Source organism: Apis dorsata, unplaced genomic scaffold, assembly GCF_000469605.1.
Source record: "Apis dorsata unplaced genomic scaffold, Apis dorsata 1.3 scaffold_157, whole genome shotgun sequence".
NCBI lineage: Eukaryota > Metazoa > Arthropoda > Insecta > Hymenoptera > Apidae > Apis > Apis dorsata.
The window spans coordinates 690,980-715,978 of NW_006263447.1; the positions used below are offsets into that span (position 1 = coordinate 690,980).

At 34.5% G+C, this 24,999-nt stretch overlaps 1 protein-coding gene and 1 long non-coding RNA gene across 2 annotated transcripts in view; one reads left to right on the forward strand and one right to left on the reverse strand.

Annotated features, from left to right (window-relative positions):
- Positions 1–24,999, forward strand: part of LOC102677973 — a 349,267-nt gene that overhangs the window by 184,682 nt on the left and 139,586 nt on the right. The window lies entirely within an intron of this gene.
- On the reverse strand, positions 3,422–4,147 carry LOC116185317. The gene is made up of 2 exons (XR_004150140.1): positions 3,996–4,147; positions 3,422–3,929 (listed from the first exon to the last, which is right to left on the reverse strand). It is a non-coding gene; the product is annotated as an uncharacterized LOC116185317 (long non-coding RNA).

The window sequence follows — 24,999 nt, forward strand, 5'->3', positions numbered from 1 at the left end:
ATAGGAATAGTTATAATAGTTAATACGAGTTTACAATAGTAAAAGTTGAAAACGTATTGCGTATTGTTTGGGAAACTATTTGTTTAGGAATTATATTGTACTGGTAGATGTGTTTTCAAACGTGAGAACTTGAAGTAGATAAACAGAATAATAATTCCATTTTATATTTGATGATGTCACACGCGATACAATATTAATCAGCACGATAAACATTCTAAACCATGATAATTTCAAACACTCTCAATCTCTAAATTTTAAACGAACATATATCATTTCACAAATACAATCGAAAATTTCCTTAATCCTTCACAACGTTAATTATTAATTATTAACCAATATCCACTTACAATTCCTTCGCAAAAGTTTCCCAATCCAACAATCTCAATCCCATCCGAATTTCAAATCGATCCAGAATCCTGAGTCACTGATGCTGAACCATAAAATCTGAACCACTACAATCCACAATTTTCCTCCACTATCCTTTCTCGTCGATCATTTCGGAGTCTCTAGTCTCTTCGAGGGTGCAAATTATCACGCATCCCCCTAGACTTCCCAGACTTTCGAGGCAGTTACATCCCCCTCCCCTCCACGAACAGGGAAAGTTTCGTCGGGACCTTGGGCCTTTTGTCGCCTTTTGTTCCACGATTGTCTACACCCAATCCTCCCGGTAAAATCGTAGCTTTATTAAATCGGACACACGGTTAGAGAAGCTGTAAGTAGGGTGGCCGTGCCAGGTGAAGCGTGCCATAGACGCAATGAGACTAATTACCACGGATAGATGTGCCCTCTCCCAGTAGATAGTTGCAGCTTTCCACGGTCTATGTTCCACCCTCTTCATCTACGAATTTATAAGTTTTTCTTCTATCTTCTTGTTATCCTTTTTTTTTCTCCCCCTCTCTTAAAGTAGTATACCCTCGTTCATACAAGTTGTTATGAACAAGTTTGAAAGTCTCCTTTTCCTTCTATGCAATAACTTGTATACGTGAGAAACTTAGGAACGAATTAGAATTATGATTCATTCCGGATGGTAGTATCATCATCGGTTAGCGGTCAGCGGAGGAGTCGAGGTCACAGGGAGGTTCCATTAAAGTTTCAGGAAAATGATCGTCGCCGGTCCATTGCCGCATAAATTACGTGTTCGATTTTCGTGGCTGCGAAATTCACGATCCAAAGGATTTAGTCTATAAATTTTCACGAAGGTTAGGCCGCGTGACTCCGGGAACTGGCTGGATAATTTGTAATCCCTCCCACTTCTTGATTATAACATGTGAGAACTTTATAAATTAATGATATAAATTGTTTGCTTGATGATCAAAAAATGAATTAAAAATAAATTCAATAAAATTTCTCAAACAAATGAGAAAATACGTTAAAAATCTCTAAAAAACGTGTATTTCAAATCTTTAAAACGTGTTAAAAAAAGGATTTTACATATTATTTTTTATATTCTTTGCAAAAAAAGAAAATAAATTTTCCATCTCAATGATACCTTCCCGAATATAAATATCCGAAATTCTCTCGATTTAAGTAAAAATCAATATACGGCCAATTCACTTACTTCACCGGAAAAACAACTCCTACAACGTTTGATTTATTAAAAGTCTAATAAGTCCGATATTTCGAACAACCATCGATTTTAAAACAAAAAACAATTCGCGTTGAAACGAGAGAATCAAGGAGGGAGAGGAGAAAAAAGAATATAGCAGGATGGCAATCGACGTCCGGATTAATCGAGGCCATAAATTCGTCAGAGAGTGCTTATTAATTTTTGCCGAAACGTTGTCTGGCGTCGATTTAATACGATTCCCGGGGAAAACGATGGTGATTCGGGGATTGATGGGGCGCCGTTAGAAACATGGAACGGTTTAATATTTCAAGAGGCGGATGGAAATCCGACGACATCGAAGAATTTTAGAATTAGTTTAATTTCGGATCATGCTCTTCGACGCATCGAATTTTCGATCGAATCGACACTCTTTAAATTCTTCGGGCTGGTAATCTTCCAATCATTTTTCCTGTTCGAGTTTAAAGAGGAAGAGGTGTTCAATTTTATGAGAGAAAAATTTTCAATTTTTATTTTTAGACGTGAAACATATTTGGATACGTGTGAATCAAAAAAATATCGATAAAATTGATCGATACATTGAATTGATCAAATGATATAATTGTTTATGTAATTTATTTTATCGAGTAGACTTCTCTTAATGATTAATTGATTTTATTATTATTTTAAATTTATAAAAATTTAAAATAATCATATAAAAAATAAAATACCGATTGAAGTATAATTAATTTTATATAAATATTTTTCGTTAATGAATTAAATACTTTACTTCCTGATTTCAATTTAATATCCCATTTATATAAATAATGATATTTGGGATATTATAAGTTTACTTGACTGTTATTTTGTATATTATAATTATTTTTCGTAATAAAATAATGAGAAATTCGAGAAGTACACGATCTGATATTCAATAATGTAAATATGTTTCAAGTAATATTCGAATGACATAATTAGTTAAATTAAAATCAAGTTCTTGAAAATGTTGCGAGTGATTTTCCAGAACTCGTTTGAATAAATTATTTACTACTTATAATCTTAATAATAGTGAAAATAAATAAATTTCATTCGAAATATTATTCCATATTTCAATATTTATTATATTTTTTTCATATTCCATTTTAAATATTCAATTAATTCCTCTTCAATAATTTTTGAGTACTATATACTATAGTATATAATTTCATTCATAATTATTCAAACGAGAAAATTTTAGATTTGGTTTCATTGTAAAAAATAAATAAAAGCTTTATAAGTATTCAAAAATAAACTCCTGATTCCAATCTAATTTTTCACAAAAGATATACACTATTTTTCAAAATTTTAAAATTACTTTTCTAACTATAATTAACTATAATTAATTTGAATTTTCCTATTTTTTTAAAATTTTAAAAATCTACCAATACTATCTACTACTAAAAAAATCCCAATACCAATTTCACTTCGACACGAATCTTACACGAAAAGATTTTCTACATTCTGATAATATCTTAATCTGAAATTTTTTAAATTTTTGAAAGAAAAGATCATCATTTATCTCTTCAATGAATCAACCAATGAAACCACGATCCAAAAAAACACCACTTACGATTTTTTACACCCTCTGAATCCACATCACACGACCAACCATGTGATAATTTCATTCCTCATGCTGATTCCTCATCCTCGTTCCGAATTCGTCCTCCCGTTTCTTATTTAACCAAGAGACGGCGCACGAAGAAGCTAGGACAATCTGAAACGATCGCTCATGAATAAAACAAATCATCACGTTCAAATTGCCGAGCCAATAGAAGGGCGCGCCATAAATTTTCATAAGCTCATCTTTATTAAACCGCGCACGAGCCACGTCAACGTCGGCAAAATGGCTTATTCCGCGCGAGAGTTCCTCCTCGCGAGCATACGAGCGTGCACGAGCTGGATCGAGACTCGATCTCTGCTAATATTGCGTTTAACGAACAGCCGCCGGCAAGTTTCTACAACAAGGAGTGAGATTTCGGATGGAATCGAACGCGATGTTGAAGTTCGACAAAGTTACGAAGAACTTGGTATTTTGGAGAATCTTACTAGGTCAGATTAGGTTTTGCATAACGTGTGGATTACTTCTTTTGATTAGGCGGAATTGGATTGTTTGTACGATGTACGATCCTTCGGTACGTGATTCTTAAAGTTTCTCTCTTGGAGAGTTTGATACTGAAATTTAGATTTCGATTAATCGCTGTTCGAATTGTTACTTACTCGTTTACTTGATAAAATATTTTTTATTTTTCTATTGAGAATTAATTGGATCGTTATTTGGTATATTTGTTGTTCTATTTATATTCTTCGTTATACGTATGTTCTTCATTCGGATTTTTATTAAATGGAACTGAAAATTTTGAGTATTGATTATAAAAAAATACGACAAATATTATAGGATAGGTAAGAAACTCACTATTTGGTGTAAAAGATTCGAATCCGTGGATGGCGACCCCTGATTCGGGGTCTTCGTATCTTTCGCCACGGAATTTTCTCGATTCCTCTTTTATTATTGCTTCCTGTTTTCTGATATGAAGACTCTCAACTACAGAATTATTTCATAAATCTTAAAACCAATATTAGTTAAATAAATAATAAAACGATTAAATTTCTATAATTTTTAAATAATCAATTTTAAAAAGAACAATACAATAAAAAAGAATAGTAAATAAAAACGAGAAAAGAATATTAGCTTTGAGTAATTATCGATATTACAAGCGAAATTTTTTATGCAGATTTATTACGAATTGTTATCGGTTTAATTCCGCCTTTTAATTGCCTCGATAAATAAGCTAAATAAAATTTCTCACCAATTAAAGAATAAAATAGACGAAAAACGCGACTATCGAAAATTGACTTTACTCGTTGAAATCTGTTAATAGACTGACTGAAATCGACGACTTTTGTTGTCAATTTGTGTTATTCCTCTGTCGGTCGATATCTGTTTATATTTCCTCGTCGATTTATGTATTGTTTCTATTCCTCAATGTTTCTATTCGAATCTCGTATATTATGGTTTATCAATCGACACAGCTACGGATTAAGCATTCGAATATATGAACGACAAATTTTTATCGAATCACCACAGCACTTCAGTCTTTTTTATTGTAAATTTTTATTAATATATACTCGATTGATTGATTTTCATTGTTAATTGTTGTACGAGATTTGTACGAATAATAAATGAAAGTATATAAAGTGGATATTATTTTTAGATTTAAACAAAATTAATCTTCTCACGATCGATACTAATTTATTTACAAACCATGTTACTATGTGCTTAAAAAATAATTTTCTTTTAAAATTATAGATCATTATATTATAAACGAATTATTAATTAAAACGAATAAATAATTCATTAACTTTATAAAATGTTGAGTAATAAAATTATCCTGTTATATAGATGAATATTTTTACATTATTTATATCATTACTATTTCAAGTTTATTTATTTTAAATGAAATTAAAATTTTATATGGTGAAATTATTATATCATGTAGATATTCAGTACTCCTTTTAACCCAATTTTAGCATTCGATCGCATTATAAGCTTTTACAATTACCTCATTCATTATTTCCCATATTCAAAATTAGGAACATAATATTACATATAATTACATTAAAAATTTAAAAGCCTTAAAAGTAATTATGAATGCACGCGTATTATGAATTTTATACTGTATCAAAGTTTATTTTTAAATCGCGAGTAATCGAAGAATTAAGTTCTCTATAAAAAATACAAATTTAATTCTTTTTTTTTTTTATTAAAACAAGATTAATAACAAACTAATAAAGAAACCAGTGGAAGCAACAAGAACGAATAATATCGATCATTTTTAATTCTCTTTGATGTTTTGCTTCCAAAGGCAATTTTATAAATTAAAATAAATCCACTGTGATGAAGAAAATACATCCTTTTGTTTCAATTAATATTTTATAAAATCAAAAAATTATTAATTAAACATCTATCATAAAAGTCAGTATCGATCAAGAACCATTGTTAGTTCATCTCTTTATCATCGATTAACATAGCTCGATTTACACGAATTAAAATTGAAATTAAAATTCAATTCATCTTTCTCTTTTTCCAATCGAATTATTATTTAAATGCCTGAGTGACATAATGTTTTATAAACCGAACATTTAAAGCTTGAAAATTGCACGCTTTTAATAATTGCACGAATTTTGAATAATGATAAATTTTCTATTCGGATGGAGCGTGTGACAATTCATTAATAAATTTAATAAATTTTCAATATATCCAATGAACTTTTAATCAATTTTCAATGAATTTATTGAATTAAAATTAAGAAGAAAATATATATTATGCAATGTATCGAAAATAAATAACATTTATCATAAAATATGAAAACTTAAGTTTTAAAATTACATTAAAAAGAAAAGAAAATATAAATTATTATGAATTATTTTGTACAATAAACATTATCTATCAATACCATTATTAACCATCAGATTTCAAAGAATTTCATATGCAATCATCTAATGGATATCGAGGAAAATCCAATTATTCAAAACGAACAAAATCAATCGATAGGTAGCGGCGAAAAATCTCGGAGAAACCTGATCCTGTTTCATCATCGTGGGTACGTGACACGGGACGAGCGACACGAATACCTCATTATGCAAATCCTCCTTAAATCGCGGCCGAAACAGCGTTCACGTGGCCGCCATCGAATCATGGTTAACCACAGATATTCCGCGTGTGTTCCTTCGAATCGATCGATTCTCTATCCAGTCGATCAATGCAAAATCATCAAAGCGTGTTTTATCGTTTGCCTATTCAACACGTCCTCATAAGCCACCATATCCCACTATCATCGAAATTGCTCGTCCCTCTTATAAAACCAATCCTGATTATCGATGATCAATCATGAATATCCATGATTCTTTTTTGACTCTCTTTTGGGTAAATAAATCGAAAATGCTTTGAAAAGATCGTTTGGTCGATTGTGAATGTGATTCGATATTTAACGAATGATTGGATAATTATAAAAAAAAATTTTTGAAAAATTTGATATGAAAAAATGATTAAAGTAATTTTGGATAAAAAATAATGTAACGTGAATATGTAAATAATTGTGAATAGCAGATGAATATTCTGTATTTGTAACGATTTAAAATTTTTATGATTAAAATATTTTGAGAGATTTCTCAAGAAAATAATAATTTGATTGAAAAGATGTTGCCTGATCATGGATATTTAAAATTGACAAAAACCTATAAAATCAAAAGAGATAAGTAAAAATTTCAAAAATGAAACGTAAAAAGATCTAAAACTAATCTTTTCACACCAATTAATGATATTTAAAAATATCAAAAGAAGTAATATTAAAAAATGTATAAATGTACAGGAAGAAAGAGGAACTAAATCAAACCAAAATTACAAATACCTGGTGTACTTGTACCAACAAGAAAAGAGAAAGTTACGATGATAATAACTAAATGTATGTACCCTATGGAAAAAAAAACTGAAATCAAGTATCAAGTCCAAAATGGCGCGCTCATAACAGACATCTGACTACCGGTACCGCCGTAATTGCACGTTCGAATGCAAAATATCAGGGAGCCCGAGATCAGAGGATTAAACCGAAGTTTCCCCGTAATTTCTCATTCCCGTGTTACAAGGAGGGGGAGGAGGGGATGGATCGTGGCACGTTGAACGCAATTACGATGTCAAAGAAGACGCGAGAGTCCTTGACGGAAAAAAATTCCAGTGGGCCAGAGAGAAATAAAAGAGGAGACGGGAGCGGAAGTTGGACGTTGTCGCGGAGGAAACGGCTCCTAGAACTTTCATTAGGCGAATCAGAATCCGTTTCCTAACCGCGTTCCCAACGAAAAGTTCGGAGAATTTTGATGGAGGCTGGCACAATGAGAGAACGAAAAACTGGTAATAGATGAAGGGAGATCTTTGAAAGAATTTCGATCTAGGTTTAAACGATTTTAGAAATTTTCCCTCTTTTTTTTATTGAACATCCAGATTTGATTAGATGAACAGATCTGAAGTGTCAAAGTGGAACGAATTTATGATCGTTAATTTAAATTATTTAAATAAATCTCCAAGTATTTATCTCAAAATTATCTCTATTAAAAACTTATTTGTACAATCAATATTTTAAATATTCACTTATTCATTCAATCAATTCCATGTTATAATCATATTCTCAATGTCTAGTACACTCCTAAAAAAGTAAAACATCACTCACCAATATAATAACTCCCCCTGTTTAAATTTCAATGAAAAAAACAACAATTACTTACCCTCCTGCATATTTAACTTTTCATTACCTCGATCACAATCCGTTCCCTTTCTCATTTTCTTCCCTTAAACACTGCCAACACAGACGTTTACAGACGTCAATGAAAGCAACGTGCAAACAGTACCAGAAACGGGAAGAAAAGGTTGGAATCCCTGCCCTAGGAAGGAAAGAAGCAAGGAAGGATTACGAGTACATCAACTCGCTTTACAGTCCCCCCCTCCTCAAGAGGGGGTGGATTATGGCTCGGCCACGAAGGCGGCGAGTTTCTCGCTCGAACACTCGGGAGTATAACCGAGGGAAAGTTGATTGAACGGGACTTCTTAAGGAAGCTCTTCGACGCCATTCAGTTGCCCTCGATGGCCGCAATCCACGAATAGCTTTGGGAAAATTTGCCTGATTCGAAATCCGTCTCATTCACCACTCTTGTTCCCTCCCTTTGGATAGCCTTTGAAATGGATTTGCTCGTGGCTATCGTGGAATGCAATCTCGCGATAAAGATTGGCGATTAGGGGTTATTATTCGCTCATCGGGAATGATACGAATGTTTTTTTTATTCTCCTTTTTCCCTTCTATCTTTCTCTCTTTCTTTCTCTCTCCATCTATCTCGTCTTCTTTCATCGGGGTAGAGGTCAGATAAGCGATCGAATTGGGTTCTCCCGATGCAAATCTCAAGTTTCCGGTGTGGAACGACGTGCCACTTCTTCTCCTCCGAGTTTCATCGCCTCTTAGAGAGGTATCTCGATGGAATCGCGCAAGTTGGCCGGGGGATTAACGGAAGAAAGGAACCCGATGGTCGCGCGCTCTTGCGGGCGATTTATGAATAGTTTGCCGAGAATCGAGATGAGAATTGCGATGATGATTTTACGGTCGACTATAACAATTGCGAGATTTAAATTATCGTAACATTTTTTTTTCTTTTTTTAAGACAATGCAATTCACTTTTAGGACGGAAGAAATGTCAAAAATAATATACAAAAAAAAATTCTATTCTAATAATAATTCCTTTTCCTTTTACATTATTCGAATTCGAAAGGAAATAAACGAATCGAAAGCGCGATAAGTATCTCCCCTCCCCCTCCCCCTTTACCGAAAAGGTACCGCGTTCCGTTAATTCCGAAACTAATTAAAAGGCAACGATAAACACGCTCGATTCACCGGTCCCATTATCCTAATGAAAAATACGTGGCGTTAAGTGTTGGGGGAGGGAGGGAAATTACTCGGGCCAAAAAGCGTGTTCGTCTCCCTCCCTCGATATCTCGCGTTTCAATTTGCCGCCCTCCTGTACAGGGGTGGGCCTTTCAATTTTTTCCTCCGTCTAATAAAATTAACCCGTTACGCGCGATCGACCAGGTTAATTTCCGAACGTGGCAGCCGCGTTACGCCGCGCTCACCATCACCAATTTTCCACCGCGAAAAGAAGATCCGCCCACGCGCACCCCTCCCCTCCCAGCCGCGAAATTTCATGCCGTCCAATTAGCCGCGAATCATTCGACCTGACCTATCTATTATCCGACGATTGTCACCGGGTTAATTCGCCGGTTAATTCGTCCCCGTCCCCGTAATTATGGCCTATTCAATCGAGGATTTTCGTCCGGCATGCACGATTTCACCATCGGCCGCCGTTTCGAGAACACAGAACAATATATCGAATTATCCAAGGATACGAAAGGATTCGAAACGAAAAGTGGAAAATTCGATTTTTCGAAATCGACTAATCCGACTACAGATGTTCCTCCCCGATGTTTCTCTATTATATAGTAACTTTTGATCTTTCAAAAATTACTTTGTATATAAATTAATTTTTCTACGTAAACGATTTATGCTACTTGTTTGATTAGCATCTATGTTAAGCGTAACGAAAAAAGCGTGAATGTGAAATTAAATTTTAATTCCAATCCCTGTTAAGACACACGAAAATTCAAAAGTATTTCACATTATTTGCTCTGTCGACAATGGGTATTATAAATCCTGTTTAGTAAGAATAAGAAACGAAGGCAAAGGTAATCTCTCTCTGATCGACGAAGACGTTGATGTTCGTTATCACTCGATGATACGAGTGCTTGTGCAGGTCGATCGTAAGTGCGAGCGAGGTAACCGGCAAATTAGTCGGGTGACAAGCGTCGGGTAATAGATGCAGGAGGAAACTGAAACCGGATGATTCATGCTTGATTGGAGGGCGGGAGACGGTTGGTCGGCTGCCACCAACAATAGACTGCATAATTCCCTGGAATGAGATATGCCGTGTCTGAATGGATTCGAAGGCTTCTGCGGGGTTATCATACGGCCGTCATTCATCCCCCAATTATTAGAAAAGAATCGTTGCCGCGCGACGATCCTGGCCATCTCTGACCTGCCTAATCACGCCACCATTGTTCGACCGATCGGCGATCGGCCAACCTTCGAAATGCGCGCGCTTGATGAACAAACGAAGACACTAATCACGTTGAACCTAACCGAGATGGACGTCCTCTCCATAGATGGATTTGTGACTTGTTGACTCTGCTGTGTATGGAGAGGAGAGAAATGGGATATAATGGGAAGATAATGGGTGACGAGTCGTACAGTTACGGATATATATAGCTTCTTTCTCGATCGTGCGCAATGGTCGAATGATTTAGGGATCGGTTTGATGAATTTGGGCTATGTTAGAATAATATATCTTGATTTTAATGCAAATATATATAACATATAACATAAGAAGGATTTAGGAAGACCAGAATATCGGAAAAATATAGTATGATGTTCAATTCTAATAAAACTTGTCCAGGTTTTATTAGATAATGTCGAATCTTTGGACAAATGATTTATTTATTTATTTTTTTTTATTATAGTGGAATTTTGGAGAAATATATGTATATACCTGTCCATAAAGAAGCATGAATAACCCAGATATGGCCAATTAACGAAACCCTATTGTAACGAGAACGTTAAAAGCGCGTGCACTCTCCATTCCTCGTGTTTTATAAAAGCTCGCGTGTCATAGAGCTCGCGCTTTTTAAACGGGGCTCGAGGGGATCCGTGGAGGGTCAGTTAGTTTTCGAGTCGATTACCATCGGCTGACCATCGGGCTGTGCACGAGCATCGGGTAAACTGAAAATAAAAGGGATTCGATAGGCCCTTCTATCGCTTCTCCCCCTCGATTCAATTTCACTGTTATCGAATCAGAGGGAAAAACGAGAAACAACAGGGAGGAGAAGAAAGATCGTGGCCAACGACAGTTATACGCACGAGGGACACGTCGGCATCTGTGTCGAATCGCGCTAAGAATTGATAATTCGTCTGTATCTGATGTTCCTCCACGTGGGCCGTTTTCGCAATCGAACGTGGTCTCTGACATGGGGAAAACACGGACCATTCCCTTTCGACGACACGGAAAATTTCGAATTATCGCTGTAATTGAAGTTATATTGCAGGAATCGGTGCATCGTGGCGGAAAATGAAAAGATATTTGTTGTAGGTTCTTTGACGAGTGCTTATATAAAAATTACAATTGTATCGTGATAAGGGATATAATATTTTGGTAGAAAGATGATGAGAGGTTTTTGTTTTCCATGTTATAAAAATTTCAAATATCAAACGCAGAGCATGTTACCACTACCACGTGGATTAAATTTACGACACGGACGTGACTTCGTTGATGCTATTAAGATTTAGAACTTGTGCGCTCCCTTTCCTTGAACCTTCTTCTAAGGTAATTATTCACGAGCGAGAGCAGTAGCAAATAATTTGAGATTAAATTAACTTGGACGACTTATTTTTTTAAGCCGAGATGCCAATTCTTTATAATTTAATAAATAATAATAATAATAAAGTGAAGAATGTCCTCATAATATTCTATTCTAAATAAGGTTACAATTTTTAATTTATTTATTCAATTTGAAAATTGAAATTAATATCTATTCAAGGAATCATCAACAAAAATAATAAATTAACTTTTATTACAAAGGAAGATAAAGAAAAAACAAGATCCTGAACAAAGAAAAAGTTCTCTATTCCAATTTAATTATTCAGAATCACGATCTAAATTAAAACTATCTCTTCACAAGAAAAATATAAGTAAATGGAGAAAAGAAACACCTAGTTATGATCTATTTCATTGGAATTACGAGTCAAAAGCAAATTTAATCTGCTAAAATAATCCAGAGAGAAGAGACTTGGCCTCTGACTAAATCCTGTTCCAGTATAAATCATTGCAATTAGCTTTACACGAAACTTTGCAATGAAGGCATTAACATCACAGAGCAATTATTCTATGTCTATCTAAAGATACAACTGTATTTTCATTTCAATCAGACGATATTGAATGGAAATCTTATACTCGTTCTACAAAACATGATGAAAATTAATAACTTATATCATTCTACCATACTTTCAATTTAATTATAATTTAAACACTCTAAGCTACATTTTACGTATATATCTAATCACTTTATAGTAATGAATAAAACGAGAAAAATTTTATCATCAAAACTTATTCAGGATATAGAGAAAACCATGCTATTGAAATCACTTTTTGTTTTATCCCGATATCTCAATCGATCCCCGAGATACAAAGACTCAAATTATCAGCGCTTGAAACAATGCTGGAGAGATTCGCAACTTAGTGATCAACATTATGCATTATTTCCTAGAAATACGAACTACCAGGAAGCGTATCTGTTACTTGTCTGCAGTTTGGGATAGGTCAATGGCACGAGGTGGAAGCGAGAGATTCGAGACAAAGATAGAGATAATAAACGATCAGAAATTATCCCCTTCTTTACGCGACGATATCTCGGGAACCGGAAGTCGCATCGGCATAAATGAAAACGCGTTTCAAAGGGAAAAATTCCGTGCTTCTAACGGCGTTCGACTCGTTGATCGAAAATCAGTATCTACGAAGTTACAACGATTTAAAATTTTCTCAGTTTTATATAATAGAGTCTATTCGAGTTCGAAATCGCGTTGCTAGATTATATTTCACAAGTGTATATTTGTAGAAAATTTATTCACACATCGGCTTGTTCCTTTTTTTCCTTTTCTTCGCACAATCAAACGTGAATATTCATATTTTTTGGAACAGTCTGATGTTTCGTTAGTTGATGTATAAATTGCCAACTCCATTCTTTGCCTCGTCTAACTACCCCCTAGATCTGCCTTCTGGAGTCGCGCGCACCCTTTTATTTCTTCGATCAATCTTAGTTTTTGCGCCACGTGTCTCCTCCCGTTTGGAAAATCGACTTCGAAAACTTTTTTCGCCCCCGAACTCATGATTCCACTACCCCATCCATTTACCATTTAACGTTCAATGGCGTATTCAGTGTGTCGGATTCAGCTCGTAAATTTGCGCTTTTTTTTTATCTTTTGTATTGATCACGTTCAAGTATCAGTGAGAATCCTTCTTCTTTCGTGTCTGTATCGACGAAGATAAACAGTAGTTGTTTCTGCAGTAGCTGGTGTTATTGTTATTTTATTAGCTGATCTAGAGTTTGACACAGGGTTGATGCTGTGGTATGATTAGGGTAGTTGGATCGTTAAGGGAAAAGCATGTGTAGAAGCAAGTTCAGCAAGTTATGTAAGAACCATGTCAAAGGGGATGTTATCATGAGATATAGTGTCTTAGCATTATACACTGTCCTTTATGAGTCTCTGAATACTTAGTTATCTTGTATTCTGGATAGAGATAAATGAACGAGGTAATTACGTAATAAAATCGATTTTTTTTCCATCGTAAATTGGTGGGGGAAGATATGATTATATGTTTTCGAAGATTTAATTGTGTAAATGTTTAGTTTGATAAATATTATGCTCAAAGTTAACAACTGTTTGTAGAAATTGTGTATCTACATGCATGAACTTGTAGTAAATAAAATAAATATTAACACATGTGATTTTTTTTTACTTAATATTTAAATAATCCAAATATTGATATTTGCTTTAATATTCCTGCTTCAATTAGCTGTTAACATTTGAATAAATAATATTTAAATATCGTATTAAATATTAATAAATAATATTACATAATTTGTTAATTTGTTAATTTAATTAATTATTCATAAATGAATAAAATTTGCAACTATAAATTTCATATAGAATACTATTCTCATACATTTTAAAAAAATATATGAAAAATGATAATAATTAAAACGTATATAACAAGAGTTTTATCATATTTATAATCTAAAATTATTAATTTCCTGGAGCAAAATTCGGATTTGTACATTAAAATTTAATCAAAATTTAAAATTTAAAAAAAAAATCATCCGTTCCTTTCCTCATATCAAATTTATTCTCGAAATTACGCGCTCGTTTTACTTCCATCCCCTGTTTCCTCGATATTCCAAGAATCAAATTCCTCTCGTTCCTCGCTATCTACCCCTTCCAATCTTCTCACTGTCCCTCATTACATTTTTTTCCCTCTCGTATCTCTTGCTTCTAGCTCACTCGATATCCATATTATTTTTCATTTCTCCAAATTACTTTCCCTCTTTCGCCTCTCTTCTTCTTCGTGTCGTTGTTTTGTTCCACGCGCACACCCTCTTATCCTCCTACTCTCCCCACCGTATATTTTACAACTCCGCCGCTCGTGAAAGGGTTCTTCCTTCTTTTTTTCTTTCTCCCCCTCTTTCTCTCTCCTCTTCTTTTTCCTTCCACACTGGCGGAAGAACGTTTCAGCGTAAACACGAGGAGCATCGAACGGCCTTCCGGCGTGTAGGCGTTGCGAATAACGCTTAACGCGACGAAGGCGTCGTTGAGACGCCGAGCTATACACGCCTAACTACCCTCTTCACCGTTTCCACCCCCGCTGCTGTCGCGCTTATTTTTATTCTCTGTATTCTCGTAGAAATCCACACACTTTTCATACCTGCCGTCAAGCGTTCACGACGTTCCAACCTGTATTTACTTATTTCCTTTTACGAGAGAAGAGCATCCTTTCTTGCTTTTGTTTTCTTCTCTCTCTCGAACAGAAAAGGGGAGGAAGAGCCTTCGTGTAAAATATTTTTTGCATCACATCTTTTGAATTTTTAAATATTTTATTATTACGTTAGTTTTTGGTTGGAAATAAAAACTGAAGTTAAAGAGTGCAGCGAAGAAAAGGGGGGGTGGAAAAGAGGATGTTTTGCACGAAGTATAACTGAAGTCATAAATTATTTATTTTGTGGAATATTTACATTGGAATTTATTCTTAGGAAAATTGGAATGATATTGCCAAAGAATAATACTAAGATATGAAAGAAACTCTAAGAGAAATGGCGTCCAATGATCAAAATTTATCTCCATGATACAACGATTTTTAAAAAACATTATGCAGGAAATGAAATATTTATAACCTCTAAAAGGAAACGTTTCTGCATTCCTCTTCATGGCGACACCTTCTCATGCCAAAGACAACCGGAATACCAAAAATTCGGCCACCCATTTTTAAACCAGCATACATAAGAAGAAGGACGATCCTCGAGAAAGCATAAAAGCTCGAAAGAAAGAGAGACAAAGATAAGCTTTTCCTAATGTCACGTATTGGAGTCTTATTTAATATGACCAAGGCTTTCCTTGGAGACGCCACTTTTTATATATTTATATGTTTTATACAATTATTTTGTACTATAACTCTTATACTATAATCTCTTCATGCTTATCATTATTTGTCCTCAATCTCTCATCGTTATCCTTCATTGCACTACTTCCCTTCGATCTCAGATACCAATTTCCACCATAAAGTAAATCTGTTTTTCTTCTTATACATCTTGCTTGGGTTATTGTTGGAACATTGTTTCCTCTTCCTTTTTCTTTTTTCTTCATTGCAAGTTGTTTTCCACCTCGTGATTCTTTCATTAGAACGTTGTCCACCCATTGTCAGGACAAATTCTTCCTGCTTAACCGCGTAGTAACATGGTATTATTGGCCTGTTACCTTTTTCTCCGTTATTTTCTTGCTCTTATTTCCTTTGATTTTTCTGTCTCATCATTCTTGATTCTCTTCCTTTTTCACAATATTTAGCTATTTTTTTCTTTTACCATCTTTGACTTCTTTCCTTCTCACTGTTTTTCTCTTTTATCTCATTCCCTTTAACTATTTTTCTTTCATTCTGTCACTATTTCTAGTCTCTTTCTTTTAAGCTTTCCTTTCATTCTCTATATTATATTTGAATCTCCCTCTTTCTTATTTAAATTTCATTCTTCTCGATTCTCTGATCCTACATTCTTTATCTTCTCCTGTTTACTGTTAACCCTTTCTATCTGTATCTTCGTGTGTGACCCGAAACATTCTCCTTTTTATGCCTTTTTCTCTTTTTATTTTTTTCGCAATTACACAGTTTCCTCCCTCGGCGAAGGCTGATATGCGTCCGACGTCCATTGCTTTTTTCCTCTCGTCCCCCCAACAACCACCCACACCACTCCCACCCTGATTAACTCCGCCGTATCCAACAGTTTTACCCGACGAACACTTCCGAGTTTACTCGGACACTTTCCTTTTTACTTCTATCCTCGCCATCGCCGGATTATTGTCCGTTCTTCACCCTTTTTATTGTTCCTTTGGTGACGGTTTACGCTCGTATGGCCTTATTGTAACTTGTCTCTCTCCTTCTCTCTATAAATTTTCTCCATCATGTTTCTCCTCTTTGTTCTTACATGATGTCTTCCCCACTTTTTTCCCCCCAACCTGGCTCCAAACTTCCTTTTTTAAGCGTGTGCATCGACTTTGTTGTTACTTTATCAGTATCGTCAACCAGTGTCTCAATTGGGAACGTTTCTTTTGCTCAAACGCGGCAAAGTAAAATCGTCGTGATGTTTCTTTCGTTGATCCTCTTTGGCTGGCCGCATTTTCCAGCGTTTTCTTCTTGTCCCTCGTTTTTTCTTCTTCTTTTAACACGTCTTAGAGGATTCACGAATGAATAAATATACCGTGGAAGATGTAGGATGGTTTAAAGAGTGTTTGAGGGATATGAAAGAAAGGAAAATATTGAGACGTTTTCAACGTGCTTTTTGATAGAGAAAAATTTTTACGCGTAGAGTTCTACGTATCTTTGATTGCGAATATAAAAATACTTGTTTGTATTGCGTCAAAGCTCGACAAAATTATATAAAAAGTTTATATAGAAATTTAAGTTTGCAAGAAACTTTAAACAATATTTTAACTTCTTTAACGAAAATATTCTTCGTGCAAAAGTGAGAAAAATAATTTTTCGAACAACTATAACAGCAAAATATAAATTTAATCAAAAACGAATATACTGTCTTGTTTAAAAAACATGAAGATGATTCTCTTTCAAAACTTTTTTTCACCTCTATATTCCTCTCTCATATTGCAAATGATGGATCTTGATTATTCTTTCAATTTACAGAATGATATATAGACAATATATAGACATTATACATAATTTTTCTTTCACTATGGAAACCTGACAATCTTGTTTCAATATTAAACGAACATTAAACGTCTAGAGATCACTTTTACGTTTGTTTCCTATCCTCCAAGTATCGATTGCCGCATATTTGTTTCCGGTTTCTGTATACTCGGTCGTCGTTCACGTTTGTGCCTTTTGAGCTTGTTTCGTATTACCTTTGCGAGAGAGCGATTTTTTGGTCTCTGTAAAGAGATACGAAGCGGATATGGAGCATCGTTTGAAGAGAAAATATAGGAGGAAGTTTGTGGTTTCGGTTTGAAATTTACATATGTATCGGTTATATAGACTTTGCCAAGTATTTTTTTTTCTTTTTTTTTTTCTAAAGTGTTCCCTTATATAAAAATTGTGAAAAGTTCGTAAAGATAATACGCGCTTAACCTGTGTTAATTATTTGCTATTGTATACCGTATTATATTCCTCTTCTTTGCATTTATAAAATATGAAATTTTAAAATGAAAACAATAATAACATGGGAAATTTTATAGGTAAACATATTTCATATTTTCACGCAGAAAAATAATTTCAGAATATTGCTAAAAATTCGTATAATTATAATTCCCTCAGCTTGTAATTTAATAAATTAAATTATACGTACGTGATGATTATTTAAAAAAAATGAATATTTAACAGCATGAAACGAAATTAATTTTTAAAACGTAATATCGTATTATCATTTATAAAATATTCAATGCGTACTACACTTGCCTCTTATGAATGATAGATGTAATAAAGAAGTAATCATCAATTGATCTTAACATAATACATTTAATGCAGATCATAATGATGGCTTGTACAGTAGCTAAACAGAATTATAAGCGCTCGAAGGGATAAAAAGAAGCAGAGATCGTTGGGTTGATGGTATTCACCCTCCCTTAGTTGTTTTCTTTTCATTGATTATTCATTACGCGTCTATTTTTCTCATCACTGCACACATTTCTTCCTTTACGTTTAATGCTTCCTACCTCCTCTTCTGCTTCTGCGTTAACATTTAATTTTTTCGCGGATTGGCTTTCATCATTTCATCCCCATCGTCTCGATATTTGCTATTTCCTCGAGTTTTTCCTTTTCGTTTATTCACATGATTCTTTGTTTTCTTCGATTCTTGTCTATCTTTGTTTAATTTTGTAAAAATTTACGATGGAAAAATAATCTCTTAAAAAATAATTTTCCCTTTATATTTATTATCGAACATTAGATTAAATAAGGGTCCACTTCTCAAATGATTGATTTTCTATATTGGAATTTCTAATTAAAAGAATGTCTAATGCTAAGAAAAACTTTATATATCTTTCATGTAACAATTAATATTAAAAAAATAAAGACGATTTTCCAAAATCTAAAATATTTACATTTCCCAAATCTGCAATAAATACAAAAAGGAACTAAAAAATTTAACCACTTTTATACTTTTAAACTTCATCGATTATCCGCACGAAAGAACTAAGAGGATAAAATAAGGATGGAAAAGGGGTGAAGCAGGCCTAATAGATCACGGCTTAGCGAATTGCCACGAGTGGATCGAGCGGAGGCGAAGTGAAAAAGTAACCCTGAAGAGAGAATGTATCCTGGTATGGAGAAAAGAATACACGAAATTGTGTAAGGGTTGAAAACGCAGGGGGAGTTGTGGCGAGCGATAAGTCGTGGAAAACGAACTAATCAAAGCATTAATCTCCTTTACGCGAGGAGGCACCAGCTAGCGCGTATATATGTAAATGAATCTAATTCCTATTCTCGTCGGTGGCTTCGGTTGGAGAATGGTGGTCGTAAAAATGTAAATCTTACTTTGAATAATATTTTCCGACTCCTCCTCTGCCCCCTCTGTGCGTGTCTTCGAGAACGATGGTCACGGGGTGGAGTAAGAAACTGGGTTTACTGTTCAACAATTTTTATTGTTGATATAATTTCAAAATTTGGTTGGCATGGTCGTGCGAAAGATGATATATTTATTTAACAAAGAATTGAAGGAAAAGGGATCTCAAGATATTTGCGATGATTGTAAGGATCACGAAATTGAAAATTAACGATAATAGTTGATGAAGAATGAGAGATTTATGGAATATTTTGTAGCGAAATTAGTAATTAAAATAAAAGAGATAAACATATAAGATAAATATTAGTAAAATGTTACAATCTCGACTATAATTTCTTTTATCAGAACTTTGAAACAGAAATTTCATAAAAAAAATTTCCACCGATGAAAATTTTTTCCACCAACCAAAAATCGAATGTTAATTAATTACGATAAAGGAGAGACAGAAATCGTTAGAAAAATCAGATTAATGGAAAGCGTTAATGACGAATGAGGCGGAAAAATACTTAATTCGGTTTTCTTTATTTAAGCGGTGTTCGTGCAGCTTAGCCATCCATGAAAACGGAAGCATCCGTCTTTTGTACTGAGCTTTTGATTGATCTACCAAAGCTCTTCCGTATTGTATCAAAGATTTCCGATAAATGGGTTGCCGTTAAAGCTCCACGTCTACCTCTTCTCGCATCCTTCCATCCGGTTACGAAATATCTCTTCCGGTGAACTTCGAATAGTTTCGTTTGAGGTAAAAGCTTCTTGTTCTCCATTTCTAATGCAATTTTTTTCCTCTACTGTTTTTTTTTCTTTTTAATGTTAAAATTCATTTTTCACAAGATGAAGAATTTATTAAGAGATAAAATATGTATATTAATGATATTGGAAATGGAGCTTCTCTTGGTATAATTAGGATAGATTAAGATGATAAGATGGATCAAAGAATAATGAATTTTTAATATATACGAGTATAATGGATATTTCAATACTGTAATTCATAATTCATAATAAGTAAGCTTTTTTTTTTAAAAATTTTTTCGATGAAAGTATTTATTGTACTTGCAAAGAAATAATTGTTGTATTTAATAATTAGATTAGGATGTAAATTTTGTGCACGATTTGAAAAGAATACACGATTGATCGTTTGAAAATTGTAAATTAATATACGCAGAATAAATTGAAATATTTCTTTGACAAATATTTACCGAATCTCTATTTACTAAATCTAAAATAAAAATTCCTCTTCTTCAAATTCTAGATAAATATTGACCCAAAAATATTATCAATTTGTCGCGTTATTATATTTGAAAAATTAATTCGAATTATTTTACTTTAAAATAAGAAATTCGACAATTATAGATACGCACACGAGAGCATTAACCAATCACTTCTCCAATCACGTACTTTATCTTGCGATGCTCTTGTTAAATTTGCGGCTACGAATCGAACCGAATTACACCGAGAAACGAACAGTAGAAGTATTCAACATAGCTAATACAACTGAAAGCCCGTATAGAAACGGGGTTACAAGCTTAGCAGAGGCTTTCGTGCGTTTAGTAACGGCGTAATCCTGCAACCGCGTGAATCGTTGATTTAATGTAATTTTAATGAATGCGAATTTGTAGGGATTCCTGTTCGCGGTGCTAGCGTACAACGCATACTAATAAACGATGAAATTCCTCTTGAAAATAAATTGCTACTACCTGGCTGGATAATATGGATATTCTCGAGGAACGTAGCGATTTTTCCAAATAATATTTTCCACGTATTTTCAAATAGAAAAAAAATTGGCTTGAATAAACTTGTTTAGTAGCGAAACAAATAATAATAAATCAATCGTGAACTTGATTTATAATTAAAAATGAATATTAAAGCCAATACCTGAACATTCTATTTCCTTTCTGAAAGTTCAAACAGCGATATTTACAATAACAATAACAATTAAACGAAATAATTAAACAATTCGTAAGAGTCTTGATGTTCGAGGTGCAAAATAAATATAGCTGTGAATTTCAGTAGCTGAAAAGATCGATTTTCCGCATTTCCAATCAGCGAATAAAATAAAATTTTACTCTCAAAGATGACAGAAAGAGAAACAGGGCGTGACTCGAATAAGAAGATTAGAAAGGAAGTTAATTACAATAATCGTCGATGGTTGATCAAGTTTGAAGAGGCAAAAGATGAAATGGGAGAGATTCGAGGAAAGATTTCGAATCAGAAGCGTTTGAAAGAAACATTTGCGGAGTACGTCTGCATAAATTATGCAAGATCGCCCAGGATGAAAGTAATTAAGAGGTCTGAAAAAGAAAATTTTCCGAGGGACATAATTATCTTGACCCAGTTTCCGGTTCCAACCTGCGATAAATAATGCAACTATCTTTCCCCGGTATGGTGGAGAAAAGGAGAACTTTCTTCCTGTCGTCACGTTGCTGCGCAACGATCGAACATCCGCAGCGATTCTTTTCCCCCAATATTTGAGAACATATTGCTGCGGAAACCGGTAATATTTGATTCTCACGATCAAGGAAATGTTGAAATTGAGCTATAATATTATTAATAACACAGTTATTCTTTTTTAAAAAGTAGCAGATTAATCGATCTATTTCAAATTGTAAAATTATATTGGTTGATACTTAATAATTTTTTAATAACCAATGCTTTCGATTTTTTCTATTCATTCGTTATTTCTTACATTTCTCAAATGCAGATTTCCAATTTTTATAAAATAAAAGAAATATTTATCAGATATCGTTGAAAATTATAAAGTATTTAGTATATTTGCTATATGAGCAAATTTTTGTCCAATCTGCATATTCTGTATGCAGAAGCGTTTCGCTTCATTTCCGGTTGGTGTTTAGTTTTAACTATGTTTCGTTATCGCTACGGCTGTTCTTTTATGCGAAACAGGTGTGGCCAGGTCCATTGGACCAAGTTCCGATACAAAAGTCAGAGGCGATTTCTCTGGAGCTCATTAGCCTCTTTGATCAGCTAATCTTGCTCTCGATAAAATTCTAGCCCCGTTTCAATCGAATCTTCTTTTTATTTTTAATTGATCTCACTTCTACTCTCCTTCTTATTCTAATCTGAAAACAAAACGTATGTATGAATCGTAATAGGTAAAAAGGAAATTGCTAAACACTGCTTATTTACCTCGCTGAATGATACCTTCATTAATACAAAAGTTTGTAACTCTGAAATTCACAATTTTACAAACGCGAAAACGATTCTACCGATTCCATTTCCAAATTCCACCAAACTCCAGTTCTATCGAATTTCTCGCATTTAATTCATAACGCCACTTGAACGCCCTCCAACCAACCTAATATTCACATAGAGACCGCCCAACTCGAATTCTAACATCTACTCCTCAAATCCCATTACACCAACTTCTACGCCACACCTAGATCGTCCCCACACCCCGATCCTCATCATCTTCCACGAGCTTCATTACGAGCAACATAAATACATTATCCGTGAATCCACATATCAGTCACGTTCCCTAATATCATTACCAATATATCCCCCTCCTCCTAAACAACTGCCAGTTCCAAATCCTCTCACACCAACGTGTAATTCGACGAAATTAATCGCGACGACAAATTTCACATTTACCCGCTTCAGGGTACGAGCGTGGATCACCTTTGTCGCGCGAGAAAGGACAGAATCATCGATCGGCCATTTCCAGCGCTCGTGGCCATTTCCATTCTGGCATCGATCTGGAAATTAGGCTAGTAAGTGACGTTTGCCCACATTTGTTCCGCGTGTGTAAGTTTATTTATGGGCTTCTTGGCTGGCCAACGGTCGTTAGAAACGTAATACATGCGCGCGTATCGAGAAACGTGCGGAAATTGCATCCGTGTCGCTTGGATATCCCGTTCGTTGAAATTAGTTTCGCGCGATCGCCGCCATTGTTCACGGTGGCGCTAGGTGGATATCCCACGTACGGATACCAATTACGTTGTACACGTTGAAATTTCGCGTGGGTGGTGCTGCGCGATTGAATTGAATTTGCACGGTTGGTCGAGAAAGTATCCAACTGAGCGGATATTTCGTACTTTGTTCCGGATATATCATTTTTCACTGCATTTCTGTTCCAAGAGAGTCGCAAAAAAGTCGTCTTTTCAGCACCTAAAATTGACGAATTCGTTAATGGCGAGTCTTTTTTTCTTCTCTCTTTAGAATTTAGAGAGATCTAGTTAGGAAAACAAGTATACGATTTTGTTTGTTTGTTTTATAATAATATAATATTGTGTTTTGTTAAACAGAATTATATTATTCAAAAGAAATAATATTTCATTATTCTCTGTGAACATAAAGTTTCCTTCAATTCATTTTTCTTATGAACTTATGAAAATGTGCCAATTTTCTATTGAACCTCCAATTATTGAAAATCACGCGAATCTTTTTAAAGAAGATAATAATTCCCTTTTATTTAATTTCATTTCAATCATTTATGTATTTAATACACTTAAATCGAGAAAACCAATTTTGTAATTAATCAAATTTGTAATTAATCCGATGAAGAAAATATCGAATGATGTAATATTAATTATTCTCGTTCTAACATTAAAGAACGCAATCATTTAAACAAATTATTCCATTTGTGAAAAGTTGAACACTAATTATTCTTGATAACCAATTAAATATTTTTCAGAAAATAATCCAATTTAAATATTCGTGAGACATCATATGATAAACATAAAGGGAAAAAGTGTACCTTCTAAGTCATCGAATTAATTCAATCACTGTTTCTACAGCATGAACTTCCATTCCACGCAAACAGTTCATTTGCATATTCCCGCATCCTTGGCCACATGATTACCAGAGCAGAAGCGGCAAAATATCGTGCGCAATGAATTACATCAAACACCAACCGTCATAGCAATCGTCAGTCACCAACAGGATCTCGACTTCATCCACGAGCATGCGTAGCACAACGAGAACTCACGATTTCTCTTTTTCCCTCTCTCTCTCTCTTTCTTCTTTTCCTTTCCACTCAAAGTTAATTGCGCTCTTTCAGTCAGAGGCGAGCGTCGATTGAAATTTAGCGAGGATTCACGCATTCAGACACGCAACGACAATCCTGTCGGACCGGTCGTTTACATATATTATGAGCTTTTTCACGCGTTCCTGACACGATTTTCACCAGACACAAAGCCAGCTCTCGCCACGTTGATAAAAGAAGCGTTGCTTGTCCTCCTCCTCTTCCTCCTCTCTCGCTTTCCCCTTCTCTCTCTCTCTTTTCGTTTTCTTTTTTCTTTTCTCCCTTTTTTCTTCTTCTTTCTTTTTTCCTCCCCTTCGCACGAGCAGCCCTTCAAGTCGAGTGCCGAGTCGAGTGAGCGAGCGAACGAAAGACAGAGAGATAAGAGGTAAACGTTTTCGGAATCTTGCAGCCCTTGTTCGCCGAGGTGCGAAGCCTTCTCTCATGGCTCCTTCAGAAAGAGCACTGGCTGACGGAAACATAAATTTCAGAGATCTTCCCTCCTCTTCTTTTTAGTTTTTCTTTTTTTCTCTTTTTCTTGTTTTCTTTTTTCTTCCTCTTCTTTTTTGTTCTCGTTTTTCGAAGATAGAATACTTTTGCAGCATTGTCGACTTTTCGTCGCGGACAGCGACGCATTGTCCGACACTGCAATCCGGAATCGAGGCTTGATTTACGGGCAGTTCGTGACGGTTCGGTTTCCACGGATTTTCCTATGGAGTGATATAACTCGAGATTTTTTTTTTTCCACCCTTTTGTTGCTCTTTCGATGGATTCCAGGATATCCCTGTGTTTCTTATTTCGTGGTGTAAGATAGAGAATAACAAGTGAAGAGTGGAAAAGTTAGTTTGTGAAGGATGGTTATTTTTTGAGAACTTTTTGAAAATGTGAGATGATTTATTCGATCGTGATTTTATTATGGATTTATTTTATAAACTATTGTAGATTTTGTAATATATGTACCTGAATCTATTTTTTTTT